Here is a 19,027-nt window from a genome sequence, read left to right on the forward strand (position 1 = left end):
TCTTTTTCTGATGACTATATTCATTTTTTTGCAGAAATTAGAACACTTTATTATAAACATTTCTAGAATATAAACTGATTTTGTATGAGGATACTTTTAAACTTTTAAAACTCTATGCAAGATAAGCTTATTACTTTTTATTATATATTTCACTTCTCACTTTCCAGTCTAAAAAATACACTGCAAATTAGATCTAACAAAGAAAAAAAATCTAATTTGCTTCATAGAGAAAACCAATGAACATAAAAATGTCCAATTCAAAATGAAAACAAACCCAACCAAGAAACATTCTGCAGTCTATTAATCCTCCAATGTAAAATAAATCATCTATCAGGGAAAATAATTCCACCCTCACAGCAATTAGATGAATACAAGCAGAGCCACGCTCAAAAAGGGACATTGCATGTAAGAAAACCATTAAAATGCTTTTGGAAAATGAGGAAAAGTAATTTCCATGTTGGAGACCAAGCATACTAAATATTCTTGTTCATTTGGCCTTAGTTACAGTTATGTGTCCAAAAAAGGTAAGTGATATGAATATCAAAGAACCAAGTTCCTCCACTGCTTTCCATGAAACCTCAGGAGAACCAACCAGACTTTCAAAATCCAAGGATTGACTGGTCCCACAGCATGTCCTCCTCTGTCCTTTCTTTGCCTTGTTCCTTTTCCTCTTTTCTACACTTATGGTCCTCTTTCTTAGAGGCTCCATCTCGGCTCTTTTTCTCCTTTCGATTCTTAAGCTTTTCTGTACTGACCTGTCCCGTTTCTGCTTCCACTTTTGTTTTCTTTCTTTGGATGCTCTTGTGTTTGTCTAAATCCATTTCCTTGGAACTTCTTTTCCTCTTATGCTTAGGCCGTTCTTCCTCTGGTTTTTCTCTGCCTTCCTCTGGGTGCCTTTGTCTGTTGTGATGTGTCTGTTTATGACTGGATTGAGGGCCACTAGTATTGTGTCCTAAGGAGAGGTGCTTGGGAACTCCAGATTCTACATTGTATAGACCACAATTATATTCTTGCTGACTAGGGTTCAGGGGTACTTGTTTTTTCTGAGAAACAGTCCCTGGTGAATTGACAGTAGCACAGAGAATCTAGTCTCAGCCTGCTGTCCTGCGCTGGCAACCACTGAGGTAACTGGTTTTCCACTTTCTGTGCAGTATTGCATGATCTTGGATATGACTGCATAGTTCCAGCTGGGAATCTCTGATCAAACATTCTGTACCTGTGCCTGGACTCGATCGCTTCTCTGTACCCACAGGTATCCAAATAGTCCTCTCTCAGTCTTGTTTCTGAAACAAGTCTTTGGCTCTAAGCCTCTGGCTTTCTGTACTTTAATATAATATTCAAGTTCATCTTGAAAAGAGTCAGAAGACTTCATTGAATGCTTCATTAGGTTGACAAAAAGGGATTCTCTCATAATGTGAAATCTTTTACTATTCAAATTGTAGCACTATTCCACATATGCCTTCGATACAAAGCTCAGTCTTTGTTTACTCAATATGGTTTCTTCGCTGAGGCAGGGGCGGGCCTCTACACTACTGTCCCCCTCCCCGCCAACGCCGCTGGCCAGGGGAGAGGCTGCGGTGGAGGTGGAGGAGAGGCAGAGAACACCGCAGAGCAGGCGAGCAGTCGGGGTGGGAGGAGGGGTGGAGACCTGGCTTCCTGAGGGGAAGTCACCCACCACCACCGTCAGCGGCCAATAGGACTGCGCCTGATGACTATATTCTTTATCTTATATAGGGTGAATTCATGTGCACATCTGTGGGAGGATGGGGGAGAACACAGAATCAGAGGAAAAAGGGTGACAAAGTGCAGCAGTGGAGTGCACCAGCTGCACTGGAGTTTGATGAAAGTGAGCTATGCAACTCATGGGTGGAGATGGGAGTGAGGGAATGGGTGAGAACCCGGGAGCAGATGACACTATGGCAAAGGAAATTTACTTATTACCTGATGTATGTAATGGTAAGCCCTCTTTATATCACCTCTAAAACACCAATGAACTGAATTAGAAAAACAAAGTACTCATTGAAAAATGGTCTTTGTTTTGAATGAATCTTGGGAATTGTAGGTATTTAATAATGCTTTATAAGAGCTTTTACATAACAGTTTTCTGTTCCCCTTTCTCACTTACAGACTCAAAGATGCTGAAGTGGTTGTGGACTGAAATTCCGCATCCAAGGCCTGTGACTTAGTGTATGTGGCATCATATTGTCTCCTTTTCTTTTGACTCTTCCACAGGTGAGTGTTAATTGACCAGTGTCATGTGTGAATAGCTCTGAGGGATTGTCAGTGCATCGCTATGAGTTGGGCTCTAAATTACGAGACTGAGTTTGGATAGACTGCGTGCAGCATGGCTCTCCACCTGTGAACTTGTTCTGGCCATCCCGGGAGATACACAGACTTCCCCTCATGGGCCCAGCCTGTCTGAGGGAAGCGGAGGATGGGAGAGCCAAGAACCCGAGCAACAGAATGAGAAGGGTGAAGAGAACTCTTGGAGTGATGGAAGTCGTAGTCAGAGAGATAAGGAGGTTACAGGGGACAAGGATAAAGGGCGGGGCTGACTAGTCAGATGCCAGGGCAGAGAACAGGAAGGCAAACTGAAGGTTGAGGTTGACGCACCATACAATGGTACTGTAGGCAGGCATGGGCAAGGTAGATGGTGAAGTCCAGCTTCAGTTATGCTGCATTTCATTCAGTCATTTGAACAGGAGCACTCTATTCATTTCCATCTTCCAGTGAGATATAAGACACAGAGGAGATGCTACAGGAGCCAACCACTGGGCAGTTGGCGCATGGTGACTGTGTCTCCGTGTGTTCATGTATGCCCATACGTGTTTGTGTCTCACACCTCCACGATGGCTTACTGTTCCAGTGCCACTTGTTCTGGGTGCAATGTGATCTGCTTTGTGAGCTGATGTGGTTGCTTAGGACGCCAAGCTAGAATTGGGGTAAAATCCATTTGAGTGCTGTGAAAACTCATACTTCCTGTGCTGCGGGAATGGAGGCATATCCAAAGATAACTCTACTGGCCCATATTCACTTTTTTCCTACAATGTTTGTTGGATTGTTTTTTGCTTTTCTAAATGTTATAAGTGTATATTTTACAGTGGGGCTCCAGTGTGATAGCATACAATGTCCTTTGATCAAATTCACCGCCTGGACTAGTCTTCCTAAGACCTCCTTCTTTAGTTCTCCCTCCATTTGACTTTGTGTTGGTTTTTTGTTTTTTTGTTTTTTTGTTTTTTTGTTTTTTTGCCAGTCCTGAGGCTTGGACTCAGGGTCTGAGCACTGTCCCTGGCTTCTTTTTGCTCAAGGCTAGCACTCTGCCACTTGAGCCACAGCACCACTTCTGGCCGTTTTCTGTATATGTGGTGCTGGGGAATCGAACCCAGGGCCTCATGTACACGAGGCAAGCACTCTTGCCACTAGGCCATATCCCCAGCTCTGGTGTTGGTTTTCATCACACTGCTGCCGCATGCACATGCACATACAGCACTTCTCAGTCACGTTCAGGGATCACCTACCTGTGTTTTTGCTCTACTACCTCCACTGTTTTTTCCCCACCAGATAGATGCCTTTATGCTATTCTCCTTTATCAATGTTATTATTGTGCATCTAAATTCTGCAAAGGAACAAAAACATGGAACATTTGTCACACTGACCTTGACTTTCCTCTCAACATGATGACCTCCAATTCCATTGCGTTTTCTGCAGACGATATAATTTCATTCTTCGCCAGACAGAGTTGCATTCGGAGTCTTAAGTCACTTCTTAAATGACTCAGCCACATCTGGCCACATATTTGTGTGAGATTGCCCTATGGATACAGTTGTTGGATGTCACTGATTATAGGCCAGGCTTGCCCTGATAACTCAAGGTTATAGGAGACTTTGAAAAAGGGAGAAGTACTACCCAACTTATACCATGATCTGATAGATAGTGATGAGCCCAGCATGCAGTTCAGTTTGCCATGTGAGGATGGCTGTGTCTAAGGCTAGATACTGGTTTGGTTTGCTGGGCAGTTGTGTTCATTTCTATAGTTTTGCACTGAGTTTCCTTTTCCTGGTAATTGCCACTTGTAAATAGTATTGGTGTGCTTGTGTCCTATGACACGAGCCACACAGGAGTCTTGTGTATTCTTTGTCATGTGTTGTTTTATTTCATCACGTAATACAGTGAACTCTGAACTATGAGTTACTCATATGTGGCATCCTCAGAGAAGCTATGCTTATTAAAAGGTAGACATGGATTGCACCCCACATGTTTGTATTCCCACTGATCTGGACGTGGCTGTGTTTTGGTAGGGACCATGTGCTACATCACTTTTGATCTAGAGGAAGCTGTTGTAGGTGGCCTTTTGCCTGACATCAGCAGCCCCTGGACTGGCTGTGTGGAGCAGGTAGTTGAAGGCAGTGGTTGTCCATTTGTGTGGGAACTACCCATGCACAGATTGCATGGGGGTCAGACACACTTTTATAAGAATTATCTTTGCAGAAACACCCATGCTTACATTGTTCTCTGGAACATCCAGATTTGTGATCACTGAGCTTCCTTCTCAAGGGTGATATAGAAGTTCACGACGTGGTAATGGGTAAGTGGGTCGCTAATGGGAAAAGTGGGTTAGGGAAGATTTTCCAAGTTGGTTCTATGCTCTGATATAGACCTCAGTGCAGACGGTTGCTTTCATTCTGTATAGTGACATGACCAGGGAGGTGGTGGATGGAAAAGTGCCCCTGTTCATTTGGCTATTTGTGTCACTAAGTGGGATTCTTGAAGCCTGGGAAGAGAGCATTATCATAAATAGGACAAAAGCTAGACATTTTTAGAGCATTCATTCTTGGCATGGCATCCTTTATATTCTAGCATACTGTACCTGTGTACTCCTGTAAGTTGTTTTGTGTGGCATCTGTATTACAGGTGTTAATTTTTTCGTGTTTTCATTTTTTTATTAGTGTCTTCAGGCATATTACACTGACAATTTGATATGCAATTAGAACCACTAATGTTTTATTGTTGTCTTTGTGTTTTGTTGTTATTATTGTTGTGGTTGTTGTTGCTGCCTCTGTGCTGGTCCTGGGGCTTGATCTCAGGTCCTGGGTGCTTTCCCTGATTTCTTATGCTCAAGACTAACACTATACTGTGAGAGCCACAGCTCTACTTCCAGTGTATTTTTTTTGCATGATAATTGGAGGAGAGTCTCAGACAAATCTGCTTAATCTGGCTTTGCACTGCAATCCTCCTATCTCAGCATTTCAGTAACTACAATTATAGGCATGATGTACTGGTGCCCCACTATTTTGTTTTCTTTAAGCATTTTACTAACATGCATTAATTGCACATAGCAGTGGGCTTAGTGTAATATTTCTCTTCATGCACATAGCATGAAGTAATCACACATCACACCCTTTCTCTTCCCACCCTCCCTCTCCACAGCCTTCCCAATCTCTAGTCATCATATTAGTCATACAAATCAGCTTTTTTAAGCTTAAAATTTTAATTTGAATGCACCAATCCTGAGCCTTCTGGTTCTAATGTCAGGAACATGCTCCCTCTGGGTGTGCTTTCAGTGGGACTCCACAGGTGTGGCCCACCCCTCTGGTTGGTAGCATTGGATAATACCAGATGCTTGGATCTGATTTGTAGTCAGAGTTGTAACACAGGACTTAGACTTCACCCATGGGTCACAGACAAAGCTGCAATGGGTGTTGGCTGTGGTAGCAGACCCAGGAAGAGGAGTGAAGGCCTTGGTGTTGGTTCCTGGTCCTGTTAGTAGGAAGATGACCATCCCCAATATCCCAGCAGTAGGTTCCCATTGTCCCCTGTCTGTTGACTGTCACTGTGCATGTGGCATGGTTTCTAAGTAACCCTGCTATCCTGAGAGCAGCGTGGGCCTGCAGTCACCACTGGAGATGGGAAGTGTTTTCTCAGGTGAGAAGCTGCAGCCATATGCTTCAAGTACCAGGGTACCTGTGCTTAGAAGCTGGAGATCTGATTGACCCCTGAGAATCACCCCAGTAGGATCACCTGGTCCAGGAGAAACATGTCTGTGTCATGGGTGTGGAGAGCAGGCCTGGTTTGCTTCACAGAACACAGCAGGAGGACTGTGAGGTCCCTCTCTGTACCAAGTCTTAGGTGCTATGCTTGGCCAATTCTGAATGACGAATGGATGAGAGCTGGAAAAGGTCCTAGGCATGGGGTTTACATCAAGGGTGCACAATGATCAAGAGAAAATGGCTGGGGGTGTGGGGTTTTGTGTAGTGAATTCCGGAGTCTAGGCTTCTGTGGACATGAGGTGGTAATGTGTTCTTGTGTGAAGCAGCAATGTGCATAGTTCCTCCACTGCTCTCCTCATTTGGTAGACATTTCAGAGTGGCACAGTTTGCATATGTCGATGGGGAGATTTAGTGCAGTTGGGAGTATAAGCAGTGTTTTGGGATCTTGGAGGACCACTGTCTCACACATTTATCAGGAGTCCTTATCTAGAAAACTTGTAACCTGTTGTATGTCTTGCTAGAATGCCTGTCTCAAGAAAGTGATGTATGTCTTGAGGCTTCACCTCATGGCCTGAATATAGTCTATAAACATTCGTGCTCCAGGCTAGTGCTCTGCTACTTGCATCACAGCTCTCTCTACCTGTGGCTTTTTGGTGTTTAACTGGAGTCCCAGAGACTTGCCTGCGCCAGCCGGCTTCTCACTGGGATTCAGATCACAGACACTAAAATCACTAGGATTACAGACATGAGCCACCAGTTCCTGGATAATTAAAGTGATTTTGTGACATGCAGTGTTACTTTTACTTTGCAGTGAAGCAGGAACCTGGATCTGATGACACCTTGTGCCACATTCACAAAGCTGCCACGTGAACCCTCTGTAGCTACTTTAACAGAATGTGAAGCCACAGACAGGGTTGTACCATCACTAAGGTGTGACTATCTCTTCCTGTTGCTGTGGGAGGACAGCCAGTGGACCTTCTTTACCAGTTCTGTGGTAGCTCAGTTTCTTTCTCAAGTTTCCTCTATTGCAGTTGTCCCAGGGTCTAGATGTCTGGCTCCTGTACATTCTCTGATGACTGAGTGGAAAGTTGTCTCAACTGGATCAACTCATCCAGTAGCAATCCATTTCTGCAGCTCCATGATGCTGCAGAGCCCTCCCTGCCTATTGATAGAACAGGTAAGGTAGCTAGTTCCCAAGAGCTAGGGAAATCCTCTCCTTCCAAACTTTGCCAGCTTTGGTGCTTTGGTTAGTTCATCTTGGGCAGTATGTTTCAAATCTCCCATGTCTTGTTTGATGTGAGCACAGGTACAGCACAGCCACATGGATAGAGTAGGGACTGGTTTGTTAATTTTTTTCCCTACATTTCCATTTTCTGTGCCATTTAGTTCTAGGATTTGAACTCAGGACCTGGATGCTGTCCCTGATCTTATTGCGCTCAAGGCTAAAGTTCTACCACTTGAGCCACAGCTCCACGTTGGCATTTTGGTGGTTAATTGGAGATAAGAGTCACATGAACTTTCTTGCCTGGGCTATCTTCAAACCACAAGCCTTACTTCTCAACCTCCTGAGTAGCGAAGATTACAGGCGTGAGGCCACCAGCACCCAGTGCCTATATGTCCTCATATGAAAGATCTTTGCCTTGCCTTTTCAAGCCCTGACTTTATCAAATCCCTGACAAGGAGTTTATTATCCACTAACCAGGAGTCAGTACAGTTCCTTCCCACAGTATTTACCAAGGGCTCCTCCATGATAGATTTACACACAGCGTAGCACCCAGGGTCATTTAAGTGTCAGAATAGGGGTTGACAGTCTGTGCCATCCATTGTATGACCCCTTAAGCCCTTTCCACTCTGAAGAGAAAGACCACTGCTGCCCTTGTGTTGAGGATGCTGGACTATAGTCTAAATCCTCCTGGGGCTTGTCAATCCCCTTCTACACTGATTATGCACAGTGTTGTAGGGACTCCATTGTCCCAGCCTAGGATTACAATTCAACCCCATGCTTGTTCTCCCTGGAGGAGGGGGAGTTGGATCCGTCTCTTCTCTAAGTGGCCTCCTGGTTAAAAGCTAATGTGAGAAAGACCCAGTAGAGGCCTCTCAGTTGAAGTCTAAAGCTAATGTGAGAAAGACCCAGTAGAGGCCTCTCAGTTGAAGTCTAAAGCTAATGTGAGAAAGACCCAGTAGAGGCCTCTCAGTTGAAGTCCAAAGGAAGGTCCAGAATCCGCAGATGGATATAAATGTCCCTACCTCTCTGCTCTTTAAGTCACTCTGTAACTGGATCATCCCAAGCATTGGGATCTCCATACCCCTCAAAGTAGGGGCTAGAATGATGTCATCCATGGCAGCTAAGTGTCCCAGCAGTTGGTGTTAGCTACTTGGATAGTTCAATCGTGCTGGCGCTATCCCTAGGCCTAATACAATCTGTCTTATGAGCTTATTTACCTGTCATCAGGATCCCCAGGGATAGGATTTTCTGCTCTTCCCCTTTCAGAATCCCCTACATCAGTGACCCACACATGGAACTCTTCCCACTTTGTACCTCCTGGGGTCAGGAGAGTTCACGCTCACTCCAGGGGCATGTCGTGCTCCCCACTTTATGGATAGGCCCATGGCTCCCCTACTGTCCAGCACCTGCCTAGTGGGTCCCAAATATATGGCTCACATCCTTCTCCAGACATCTTCAGAATTCAGTCCTAACCAAGTGGCTGTTTCATGCAATTTTTAGTGGAGTTGAGACTTGGCCTGGCTGGAGAGGCGCAAGGTAAAGCACAGAAGATAGAACACAGAGCAGTGTCAGGTCAAACTGTCACAGTGGTGTTCCTGATTCTGAGTCACACCTCTTGAGACGTTCTAGGATCATTTGCTAAATGATGATTCTACTAGCAGTTCCTTAGTCTATATCAAAATCCCATGTTCACTGCACTGAGTAGTTAGAGGACTTCAGAAGCATGGATGAAAGGACATGGTCTCAACATACCAGCCTTTACCCATCAAAGTGCCAATTTGGTGCTACTGGTTTTATAAGGAGGCACAGACCTCCCTAGATAGTAGCAGGGGCCATCACCAAGGAAGGGAAGTGGACAGTGAAAGTCTGAGGAGAAAACAGAACTGGAGAAGGGGTTATATGTCTAGGTGATGTTGCCCAGCACCTGAGTAGCTTTGTCATCTGCTTGGGGTCCCTTGTAGTCTCTTGGGCTGGTTTTTTCTACAGCTAGCAGATATTGGGCAGAGTTTAGCAGGGTATGCAAAGCAGGCAGGTTCTAAATGGCTATGAATCATAATTGAGCTATATTTAAAGGAACAGTATATGTAAGCTTTTGAGTTTGGTACAGAAGGCTCATAGCTAATGGTCCTTGCTTACTGTAAAGAAGAAAACAAGTCGGTGCCAACATGCTGGGGCCAGCTTAGGATTCTTTCTTTAACAGTGTTTATCTCTTGTGCACGAGTATCTTTACCTGTGTACCTGGTTTTTCTAATACCATCGTCTGGAACATTTCTTTCCCCTCTAAATTTTCTTAAGGGATTTGTGATTGGTAATTGTTTCTACATTGTTGATTCCATTCTGTTTATCTGCTTGTCTGCCCTCATGCCACACTGCTTCACTCTGTTCTTAGGTCTTTTGCATTGTTTTCATAATATTTGTATTTTTCTCTGCAGAAATCTAGCATAGACTTTAAATTTAGTTGCAGGACTTACAAAAATCAATACTATAGTAAGTAGCGTCATTCCAAAGTTTCATTCACTGGCATTCCTAATAGGTAGAAATACCACTGTATAGATGCAGTTTTGTATGTCAACAATTTATTTTGTCAAATTCACTTATTACTTTTAATCATCTGAAGGTATTTTTAGATCTCATTGTGTGTGTATATGTGTGTGTGACAGAAAGAGAGGAGACACACATACACACACACACACACACACACACACTCTCTCTCTCTCTGAGGCTTGACCTTAGGACCTAGACCCTTAGCTTTTTTGCTCAAAGCTGTCTATCATTTGAGCCACTGCTCCACTTCTGCTTCTCTGTTTGTTATTTGGAGTTAGAGTCTCATAGCCTTTCCTTTCCTTCCAAGGCTGGCTTCAAACTCCAATCCTCAAGCCTCATTCTCTTGAATAGCTAGGATTATATGTATGATGAACCCCTGGATTCAGGTCTTTTAGTTATTTTCAGTTCATGAAAATATCATCTGAAAGCCACCACATGTTCATCTCATCTTCCTGTCCTTTAAAAATTTATTACTTTGTCTTGATTATTGTATTGGCTGGAAACAGTGATTCAGTCTTGAGTAGAAATGATGGTGATAGATCTGCTGATCTGAGTTTCTTCCTCTTGATGTATGTATGGGGAATCTCAAGCAGCCACCATTTACTAGGATATTTGCTATCAGTTTTTTGTAGATGCTCTTTTCAGATTAAGGAAGTTCTCATACATTTCTTCTTTGCTAATATTTTAACATGAGTGTAAGTACCTCTCTCATTCCTTTCATTTTAGTGGGCATATGTGTAATTTTGTGTGTCTGCCAGTCCTGGAGCTTGAACTCAGGCCCAAGGTGCCTGTCCCTGAGCTCTTGTGCTAGTGCTCTACCACTTAAGTCACAGCTCTACTTATGGCTTTTTGTGGTGGTTAATTGGAGATAAGAGTGCCACAGGCTTTCCTGTGCAGGCTGACCTTTAACTGTGATCTTCAGATCTCAGTCTCCTAAGTAGCTAGGATTTTGGCATAAGCCACCGGCAGCCTGCATTTATTTTTATTTATTTTCTTATTTATTGTCAAAGTGATGTACAGAGAGGTTACAGTTTCATACGTTAGGCATTGGATACGTTTCTTGTACTGTTTGTTAACTCCTCCCTCACACCTCCCTCCCCCCTCCCCTTTTCTCTCTCCCCCCATGAGTTGTTCAGTTGGTTTACACCAAACAGTTTTGCAAGTATTGCTTTTGTAGTCGTCTGTCTTTTCATCCTGTGTCTCTCGATTTTGGTATTCCCTTTCACTTTCCCAGTTCTAATACCAGTATATACAGTTCCCAATGTACTCAGATAAGATACAGTGATAGTGCAGGTACAACCACAGGAAGGGGATACAAGAGCATCATCAACAATAGAAGCTACGGTTTCACATGGCATGTTGAAAGTAATTACAACAATGATATGTCACTCGTTTCCATAACATGGAGTTCATTTCACTTAGCATTATCTTATGCATTCAAAGGGGCATAGGTATTAGGCTCTTGTGATCCTCTGCTGTGACTAGCCTAAACCTGTGCTAATTATTCCATATTTATTTTAAGTTAGTTAATTCAAGGCAGTGTTTCTATTTTAGGACAGTGAACATTAAGTTCTTTTGGAAATCAAAGGTGTATTCTTACCTAATATCTCCCCTGTGTGTATAATAGTATGTCTTTCCTTTTTCAATTTTATTTTATTTTTACAGTTCTGGGATTTGAACTCAGGGCCTGGGCACTGACCCTGGACTTCTTTAGCTCAAGGCTAGCACTTTGTCACTTGAGGTACAGTGCCACTTCTGGCTTTTTCTGAGTAGTTGCTTGGAGACAGGAGTCTCATAGACCTTCCTGCCTGGGCTGGCTCTGAGCTGAGATCCTCATATCTCAGCCTCCTGAGTATCTAGTATTACAGTCATGAGCCACCAGCACCTGGCCCTTTCTTATTCTCAATGTAATACTTTGCTTATTTTAATGAGTTGTCTTTGAACATGTGTACTATTAACCTAGTTATTTTGGAATTGAATCGTGGTATCTCATTAATGTTTGGCTTAGTTTTTTTCTAAATTGCACTTGTAATCTGTGACTTAAATGTGTGCATTTTCCTTTTACTTTAAATGTTTTGTCCACATCTAAATATTTTAATATGTAACATATATTCCTCTGTTCCTAAAGTGTTTATATATTATTTTCCCTCTGACACAAGATTAATTCAGTGTGACAGATTTTTTTCCACTTTAAAATTGTCTTGTGTCTAAACAAACTATTTCTGATTTTTCTTTTGTTTTGTTTTGTTTTTTGGCAGTCCTGGGCCTTGAACTCAGGGCCTGAGCACTATCCCTAGCTTCTTTTTTGCTCAAGGCTAGCACTCTACCACTTGAGCCATAGCACCACCTCTGGCTTTTTCTATATATGGGGTGCTGAGGAATGGAACCTAGGGCTACATGTATACAAGGCAAGCACTCTACCACTAGGCCACATTCCCAGCCCAATATTTCTGATTTTTAAAAACATTTTTGTGTTCTTCCATTGAGCTATCACTATTTGTAAGTGTACTTTCTGTGGATTTGGCATTGGGTTTCAATGTGTTTTTACATCTATATCCACATAGAATCTGGCACCGTTAGGAATTATGTTATTTTTTGAGTCGTTACATTTCTTCTAGCTCTTTTAAGAGATGAGCGTTCACTTCTAGAAATTCTCATCCAAGATTCCTCATGTCATACTTTTATTTTTAGCCACTTATAAAGTAAATCTGTGTTCTTAAATGCATGATCCTGCATTTCTGTCATACCTTTTTTTTTTTTTTTTTTTTTTTTTTTTGGTTTTTTTTTTTTTTTGGCCAGTCCTGGGCCTTGGACTCAGGGCCTGAGCACTGTCCCTGGCTTCTTCCCGCTCAAGGCTAGCACTCTGCCACTTGAGCCACAGCGCCGCTTCTGGCCGTTTTCTGTATATGTGGTGCTGGGGAATCGAACCTAGGGCCTCGTGTATCCGAGGCAGGCACTCTTGCCACTAGGCTATATCCCCAGCCCTCTGTCATACCTTTAGATGCATGCTTTTATTAATGTAAAATATCCTCTTTTTTTCTTAAGGTTTTTGCCATCATAGTTTACAGCTACTTCACATTATTTTGGTAACATCTGAATTTTCTGATTTTTATTTTCTTTTTAAATTGTTTTTCAAAATAATGAATGTTTTCTGTGAAAGTCATAGAGAAAAATATTTGGATACTTTGCAGAGTATGTTTGTGTGGTCCATCTTCTTCTGTTCCCTCACAGTACTGGTATATTAAAGCCTGTATCCTCCAATTGGATGGTACTTGAGTGTGGGGCTTTTATGCAGTGATTGAGCTTCCATAAGGTCCTGAGTGTGGAGCCCCATAATTGGATGAGTGTCTTTGTTAAAAGATAAAGATGCTGGGCTTGGTTTTCTGTCTTAGGTACAGTCACAACAAGATGCCATGCTCAGATGGGTAACAAGCCTTCCCCAGATCTCAGACCTGCTGGTGCACCGACCTCAGCTTTTCTAGTCTCCAGAACTGCCTGTTGTACATGTTTGTTGTTTAAGCACCCAGTCTGTGAGACGTTAGTGCCCCTTTTGTCAGCTGAGGATGAATTTCAAGACCTCAATGGATGTTTAAAACCCAGGAAGCAATGAAACTTGTGATTTAACACCTCTCCATCTTAAATACATACTTATAAATTAATGTACCATGGCTTCTGTATTTTGAGGTACAACAGCAAAAGTGGCAGGAGTTTCTTAGCCATTTAAAATTACAGTTTATTTTTCAAAGAATAGTTCTTAACCATTTCACATAAAGGAAGCACTTTTTTATTTTATGTTGGCATGTCTGAATTCCCAGCCTCAATGCCCCTGTGTTTTGAAGCCATTAGTCAGTAAATTAAGGGTATCCATTAAGGATTACCTCACACAAGCATTGCAGTACTGTGAGAGTCGATCTTATAATTGAGACAGTTATTAAGTGACTGATGGGCAGGTAGCAGGTACTGAGTGGATATGCTTGATAAGGGGAAGATAATATGAGACTTAATGAGAGAGTTATGCCGCTCAGTGGGGCAACAATGTCAGCCAGGCACTAGTGGCTCACACCTGTAATCCTAGCTACTCAGGAGGCTGAGATCTGATGATCATGGTTTCGCCAGCCCGGGCAGAAAAGTCCCCTTCAGACTCCTTATCTCCAATTCACCACTCAACAATTGGAAGTGGAGCTATGCCTCCAAGTAGTAGAGTGCTAGCCTTCAGCAATAGAGCTCAGGAACAGTGCCCAGGTCCTAAGTTCAAGCCCCATAATCAACAACAACAACAGCAACAAAAGAATGGCAACAATTGATTTGAAACTTAACAATTGTTTATATCTGGGACTTTCCATTTAGTGTTTACAGGCACAGTAGACTGAAATTTAATGAAGTTCCAGTGTAGCTGATATAGACACATACACTTTCTTAGGTTCATCTTTGCATAATGTATTTATTTTTTCCATTTGTGCTTTCTATGGTTTTGCACATTCACAAAGACTTTCTGCAGTTCTTGAATAGTGAAAACAGAAGCAACACTAAGAATCCTGGCAGAAGAGTTTGAACCCACACCCATACACATAGCTCAAGCCCAGCATTTTGTGGTGGACTCTTATAATAAGGCCAAACACATCCTTTGTGTTATGTGAGCATCAGACTACACAACTGTGTTAGCACTACTGTGTCAGTGTAATCTCATGAGATCCCATGAAAGCAATTCAATGCAATGTAGGAAGGGAAGACTTCTGGTGGGACTAGAACCTGTCTCAGTGATATATGTATGGGTGACACTGGCCCCAGCTAGTGTCGAGTACTGCAGAAGGACCTGGAAAACTTGATGCAGATCCTCACACATAGCTCAAAGCCCTTTTGTCATCTAAGGGAAGCACTGAGGAAAGCCATGACTCTTCTGGGTAACACATGCCATAATCAGCCTTGTTCTACTTCTCTGACAACCTTTGTGCTTTGTTTTCTCAGATGGGGTTGGCCTTTGTAGACTAGGCCATTCAGAACTTGCAATCCTCCTGACTCCTGAGTGCTGGGATACAGATGTGTGCCAGCATGCATGGCCACCTTAGTCTTCTAATTCTCTGGCGCCTTTACCTGTGCTTTAGTCATTTGCCCTGGCAATGTGGGTCTGATGGAAACTACTGTGTCATCTCTCCTTACTCCTATTTGCTGAGACAATGCATGATGGCTCCACCCACAGTGGCCAGCCCTGGGTCTGGGTAAAAGGCACATGGGAGCTTCTTGCTTTCTCACTCTTGGCAGTGTTGAGGGACCCAGAGAAGAAGTTCTCTGTTTAATATCTTATTTCTTTCCCTCCTACCCACCCCCCTTTCTTACATCCTTCCAACGGCCCCTTTCCTTCTTCCTTTCCTCTGTCTGTCTCCCCCTTCCTGTTCTTCAAGAAAGTTTTATCTCCTCCCCAATAGCATGGGCAGGTTTGGCCATCATGCAAATGGACCACTTTATTGAATAGCCCTTTTCACTAGACATTTGAGGCTCCCAAGCATAAGCAAGTATCCTCAAATCTTGAATCATTCTTCTCACATTCTCCAATCAGTCATGAGCTTCACATTTCAGAAAGAAGAGCCTTGGGTGGAAGGGAAAAATTAAGTTCAAGAGGCAGGTGAATACTAGAAAGTTGGGGTCGTAGCTGAAAGGAGGTTCCCAGCCAGTGAGTGGGATTTTGAGCCCTTTTCATGCTATCTTTCTTAAAGTAAAAATTTCAACCTCTGATGGTTCCAATATATGCAGGCACAGGACATGTGTGCAGATCTGCACACCTCTCAACCTTTGCCTAAGTTAGACACTGTCTGGTTTCTTCTCAGAAATTCATCCCTGGTCTTTTCACTCTCTGTCCACTTGTTAGGCATTCACACTTAATAAATATGTCCTTGTTTCTTAAAGGCCTTCTGCATCTTTGAGAAAGGCTCAAGATGTTTTCCCCTAGTGTTTCACAGTCAGAAGCCACGCCACCCAGATTTCAACTCCTTCGAAGTTCTCCATCCATTGCCCTCAACATGTGTTTCTCTCTGCTTCCCTCTCACTGAGTTATGGTATCTTTATTTGCTCTGGTTATTACTGCTATAAAGAAAAGGAATTTTTAAGGTTGACGTATTAAGCAACCTTGATATATTCCAGTATTTGAATAATTTATCAACTTTTCTATGTGCATGTCATCTTTGGAAAATGAATGCTCCCATTATTCATTCCCAGTCACACTTCCTTTTTTTCTTGCTTTATCACACTTTCAGTATGATGTTGAATAGATACAGTCCCAGCATGCATCCATCCTTTTCTCATTCCCAATATCAGGACATGTCTTCCCTATGGGTTTTTTTTTAAGAAACACTTTTTATCAAAGGAGTTTTCTTCTATTCCTGGTTTGCCAGTACGTCATTACAGTTGCTTTCATTTTTGTATCAACAAAGTCATTGGCATAAAGTATTTTCCCAATTTCCTTATCCTCCAAATGATTATAGTCTAGTGAAGACATTTCAAGGACATTTGAAAATCTTGCTTATTTTCTTTCAGTTATTATAGAGTTCTCTGCTCATATTAATCTTTTCATAATTTTATTGTCAAGGTGATCTACAGAGGAGGTACAGTTACATAATAAGTTAGTACATTTCTTGTCAAATTTGTTACACCGTCCCTCATTTTTCATTCCCTTCCCTAGTTCAGATAAACATATCCAATATCGAGTGTACCAACATCGCATACCACAGGGGGCATGCCATAGGAAATTCACCTAGTACATTAAACATAAGGACAACAATAAATATTTCTGTTTTCCATCTTTTGGAGGTCAATTTGCTTAGCCTCTTCTTATATAATCATATGTACATGGCTGTTGAGCTATTGTGATCCTCTGATAGGTCTATCCTAGACATTTTTTGTGTTTATTTAATAATTGGTTTTAGAGACATGATGTAGTAAACTTGCTGTCCAAAACATGTGGAAATACCATTTGAGAAAAAGTGTGTTATTTTACTGACAGGATCTCTACTGTTCTCCATGTCCCCCCCCCCCCGCACAAAATCCACATATCAGGGAGACCATGCGCCTTTGTTCTGTGTTCTAGGCTTGTCTCGCTCAACATTATTTGTTCAAGATCTGACGATTTCCCTGCGAATGCCATTATTTTATCATTTCTAATCGCTGTGTAGAATTCCATTGTGTACAGGTACCACATTTTTTGGATCCATTCATCTGTAGTGGGGCATCTGGGTTGTTTCCATATTTTGGCTATTGTAAATTGTGCAGCAATAAACATGGATGTGCAGGTGTCTTTGTGGTATCCTGGATCCTGTTGTTCAGGATAGATGCCTAGGAGTGGTATGGCTGGGTCATAGGGTATGTCTATGCTGAGCTTTTTGAGGAACCTTTATACTGTTCTCTGGAGTGGTTGTACTAGTTACACTCCCACCAGCAGTGTAGAAGGGTTCCTCTTTCTCCGCATCCCCTCCAGCATTTGTTGTTGCTTGAGTTTAGAGTATAGGCCATTCTAACTGGGGTGAGGTGGTATCTCAGGGTTGTTTTTATTTGAATTTACTTTACTGCCAGGGATGTTGAACATTTCTTCATATGTTTCTTTGCCATTTTTATTTCTTCTCCTATGAAGTCTCTCTTTAGCTCCCTTGCCCATTTAATAATTGGTTTATTAGGTTTGGAGGGGGTTAGTTTCTTTAGTTCTTTATAGATGAGGGATATTAGACCTTTGTCTGTTTCTTTGCTGGTGAAAATCTTTTCCCATATGGTTGGCCGTCTTTCTAGTTTAGTGGCTATGTCTTTAGCTGTGCAGAAATTTTTTATTTTGTAGTAGTCCCATTTGTCGAGAGTCTCCCCTATCTGTTGTGCCCCTGGGGAATGTATTCAGGAACTTCCTGCCTATGTCTATAAGTTCTAGTGTTCCTCCTACTCTGTTCCTCCTACTCACTAGTTTCAGGGTTTTGGGTCTGATGTTGAGATCTATAATCCATTTTGAGTTGATCTTGGTGCATGGTGCTAGGCAAGGGTCCACTATGAGTTTTCTGCATGTGGCTGCCCAGTTTTCCCAGCACCAGTGGTTGAAGAGGTTATGTTTTTTCCATTGTATGTCTTTGGCTCCTTTGTCAAATATCAGCTGACTGTAAGTATGCAGATTTATTTTCGGTTCTTCTATCCTATTCCATTGATCTTCAGGTCTGTTTTTATGCCAGTACCAGGCTGTTTTTGTTAGGATGGCTCTGTAACAAAGCTTGAAGTCTCGTATTGTGATACCTCCTGCGATGCTTCTTTTGCCTAGAATTGCTTTGGCTTTTCTAGGTCTATTGTTGCTCCATATGAATTTATGGGTTGTTTTCTCTATTTCAGTTCAGAATGTAGCTAGGACTTTGGTGGGGATTGCATTGATCTTGTATAACATTTTGGGCAATATGGCCATTTTCACTATATTAAATCTGCCTACCCATGAACGTGGGAGGTCTTTCCATCTCCTGATATCCTCTTTGAGTTCTCTTTTTAGATTTTTATAGTTCTTTTTAAATAGGTCATTCACATATTTGGTTAGGTTAATCCCTAGGTATTTTGTTCTTCTTTTAGCTATTGCAAATGGTATTGTTTCCATAATTTCCTTTTGTGCTTGTATATTGCTGTGTCGGGATCTGACGGATCCCTTTCTCCCTGATCCCCCGGGGAAAATGCTTGAACCCCAAAATCTATGAAAGAGCACTCGGCCTTGCCTTCCACCGGCAGAAGGCCAAGGCGTACTCTTATGGAAATACGCTAAGTTGAGGAAAGGTTGCTGAAGCCTCCCCTCCCCCATCCCCTCACATGTTACCAGGAGTGGGGGCGGAAGAAGGCATCAGGGAGACGCTGTGATGGTTGAATGAGTCTCAAAGGCTTTAATTTGGGAGGGGGGCTTATATAGCAGTAATGGCAGGAAAGGAAAGGACTTGGGCCATTGGCTAAGCCGAGCTGCCCATCAGGTGATGTCATGAAACTTCCTTTGTGGGCTGGACAACCCTATCATGGTGGCACACAGAAGGTCAGCGTCTTGCTTTTGGCGCCCTTCCCCCACCAAGGCCAAAACTGAGTCCCCAACATCGCTGGTATACAGGAAGGCTGCTGATCTTTGTGGATTGATTTTTGTAACCTGCTACTTTGCCAAAATGGGTTATTAGTTCTAAGAATTTGAGGGCTGGGTTTTTTGGGTCCTTCAGGGATAAGATCATGTCATCTACAGATAGGGATAGTTTGATTTCTTCTTTTCCAATGTGGATCCATTTAATGTCCT

At 42.5% G+C, this 19,027-nt stretch overlaps 1 long non-coding RNA gene and 1 pseudogene across 1 annotated transcript; one reads left to right on the top strand and one right to left on the bottom strand.

The window, feature by feature from the left end:
* Nucleotides 1-599: 599 nt before the first annotated feature.
* LOC125344221 lies at nucleotides 600-1,561 on the bottom strand (annotated as a pseudogene).
* A 173-nt stretch (nucleotides 1,562-1,734) lies between these two features.
* Nucleotides 1,735-7,443, top strand: LOC125344224. Its single transcript, XR_007209443.1, has 3 exons — nucleotides 1,735-1,846; nucleotides 2,128-2,232; nucleotides 6,799-7,443. It is a non-coding gene; the product is annotated as an uncharacterized LOC125344224 (long non-coding RNA).
* The last annotated feature ends 11,584 nt before the right edge of the window (nucleotides 7,444-19,027 follow it).

This window comes from Perognathus longimembris, chromosome 28, assembly GCF_023159225.1.
Source record: "Perognathus longimembris pacificus isolate PPM17 chromosome 28, ASM2315922v1, whole genome shotgun sequence".
Taxonomy (NCBI): Eukaryota; Metazoa; Chordata; class Mammalia; order Rodentia; family Heteromyidae; genus Perognathus; species Perognathus longimembris.